This window comes from Choloepus didactylus, chromosome 12 (assembly GCF_015220235.1).
Source record: "Choloepus didactylus isolate mChoDid1 chromosome 12, mChoDid1.pri, whole genome shotgun sequence".
NCBI classification, from domain to species: Eukaryota; Metazoa; Chordata; class Mammalia; order Pilosa; family Megalonychidae; genus Choloepus; species Choloepus didactylus.
Window position 1 is genome coordinate 95,529,141 of NC_051318.1, and position 3,016 is coordinate 95,532,156.

Consider the following 3,016-nt stretch of genomic DNA (forward strand, 5'->3'; position numbering starts at 1 on the left):
TAATGTGAATAATTCTGCTATAAACATTGATGTACAAATGTCTCTTTGAGACCCTAATTTTACTCTCTTTGGTTATATAACTAGAAACAGAATTTCCAGGTCATATGGTAATTCTTTATTTAACTTTTTGAGGAACTGCCATATTGCATATGGCTATACCATTTTATATTCCCAATAACACACTAGTATACCAATTTCTACACATCCTCTATAATACTTGTTATTTTCTGCTTTTTAAAATAATACCCATCCTGTGGGTGTGAAGTGGCATCTACCTGTGTTTTTTTTCTTTCATAATTGAGATTTTATTAGTTATTCTGAAGATCAGCACACGAACATTATGAGCAATTTGTATACAATTCTAAATGAATGTATCAAAAATCTAAAAAGCCATATAGTTGTAATTCCTTTCTAAAGTTATTCTAGTGACTTTCAGCTTAGAATTTGGAGACGTTTTCACTATGAGGATCTCAAGTACCAATATCTTCATATATTGATAAGCTGTTACATCGTAAGGCCCACTAATTCACAATTTAATATCATACTCACTACCTACTCACATTTCCAATCTTTCACAGCATAAAACAAAGTTATTAGGAAAACTGGACGACAACAACCAAGGACAGTACAGCATGCACACAGTTCTGACCAGGAGAGCCAAGATCAGGGAGAGGTTTTAAGAAACAATTCTACTAAAAAACATGAGAATAGAAGTAATTTAAAATGTTCAACACATATTAAGTGCATGACCATGGCTCCAAATAATCATTTAGCATGTGCTGTATTATAGGGTATAAAAACTACCCCCCCCCCCGCAATGGAACGTTAAGTTGACATCCAAGACAGTCAAAGCCTCCCTTAATTCAATATCCCTCTATTTTCTGGTTGTACTAAAAAATAAACAACCAGAAAATGATTTCCCCTCTGAAAAAAAAAGACATTTACACATAAAAAATTGGATGAGGTGGGATTTCAAGCTCCTTAAAAATGTTTCTTCTAGAGCTACTAAAAAACTTGCATTTACAAAACAGTTGATAAAAATATTCCTCTGGATTGTACAAGAAGGCAGAAAGAGGAGCCACTGATCAGACATGGTATAGGAGATTAATCAGACTTGGCTTCTTTCTCTCCTGCTTCATCAGAGGCTGGACTCACCTCATTTTTAGTTTCTCCATTTTCTGCAGGTAAATCTTCTTTAGCTTCTTGGTTAGCCACTTCAGCTTGTTTTCTCTTTGCTCCCCTTTTCTGTCTTCATTGCACTTATTATGTCTGAAGACTTATCTTTTCCTGCTGCCTTTTTTGGCTTCATTTCCACTTTCACAGGAGCAGGTTTAGCCCACAGCCTCGCCGACCTCCTCTTGGGCTCCTCCTTCCTGGCCCCTTCAGCCAAGCTGAACTTTCTCCTGGGCATCTTGGTGGCAGGGCAGGTATGTGCTAGGTGCTGCAGACAGGGTTGCACTGAGAGCCCTAGTGAAGCTGGGCTGCTGGCCTCTGCCCCTCCTTCCACTGCTGCTGCCAGGGCTGCTCTCATTGTGGTTTTGATTTGCATTTTCCTAATGGCTAATGATGTTGAGCATCTTTTCATGTACCTGTTGGTCATTTGTATATCTTCTTTGGAGAAATGTCCATTCAAGTCCTTTGTCTATTTTCAAATTGGGTTGTCTTTTAGTTGTTGAATTGTAAGAGTTCTTTATATATTGTGGATATTAAATCCTTATCAGATTCATGACTTGCAACTATTTTCTCCCATTCTGTAGGTTGTCTTTTCGCTTTCTTGATAATGTCCTTTGATGCACACATGTTACAAATTTTGATGAAGTCCAATTTATCTATGGTTTCTTTTGTTGCTCATGCTCCCCACTAAGGTCAAGAAATAGTCCATTACCAATGTCTGAGAAACCCACTCTTTGACCCCTCTTGATTGCTATGCCCTCCTTCCCCACCAAATAATGACTGCTCTCCTGATTTATAATATCATGGATTAGTTTGCCTATTTTTCAGTTTTTTATAAAGGAAATCATGCAGTAGATATTCTTTTCTTTTGGCTTTGTTTGTGCAACTTTGTGTTTGTCACTTTCATCCATGATGTTGCATGTGGAGGTGGTTCATTCATTTTCTTTGCTGTGTAGTTTTCCATCAAAAATTATACTATGATTCATTGTCCATTTTGCTGTAGACCAACATTTTGTTGTTATCAATAATACTGTTGTGAACATTATTGAATGTTTCTTTTGGTGTACTTAGTTACCAATTTCTGTTAGTTATATCAATAGGAGTGAAATTCCTGGATCAAAGTGTTTGAGTATGCTCAGCTTTAGTACATTGAATTCAAAGTTATTCTACTTATTTACACTCCCACCTACCATATATGAGAGTACCAGTTAGTCCGTATGTATGTCAGTTCTCTATATTTTAATAGATGAGTAAATCCATTTATATATATATTGTGATTTCTTATCTATTTAGACATATTTCCACAATCTTACTTGTATTTTCTTTTTATCATACTTTTTATTTGCTTCTCCCTTCATTCCTGCTTTCTGATATATTAATAAATTTTCTATGTGTTGCATTTTTTCTCTGCTAGATTGGAAGTTATAGATTATTTTTCTGTTCTTTCAATGGCTTTATTTATTATTCATTTATGTATTTATTTATATTTATATGTTCTTGTTGAACACAATACTGATTTTAAGGTACAGAACTCCCTTGTCAACCTTCAGTGCTCTCATTTGGCTACTACCATCTAAAGTTTTGATGTACTTCTTTCTTGAAAATGTATGCTAATTAACTTATCCTCAGCTGTTTGTATCTACTAACATATTTTTATTTTACTCTGTGTTCCTTGCTGATTCTCATGTTCCACACTTTCCCTCTGGTTTCACTTTTCTTCTTGCAGAATGAAGCATATCCTTTAATAGCTCTTTAGTGAAGGTTTGTGAAAATTTTGGATGAAATAAAATAGCTCCTAACCATATCAGACCCAGATCCATCTTTTTGTAATAAATATTTTTAA

At 35.0% G+C, this 3,016-nt stretch overlaps 1 pseudogene; it reads right to left on the reverse strand.

The window, feature by feature from the left end:
- Window positions 1-1,104: 1,104 nt before the first annotated feature.
- Window positions 1,105-1,411, reverse strand: LOC119506643 (annotated as a pseudogene).
- Window positions 1,412-3,016: the final 1,605 nt, after the last annotated feature.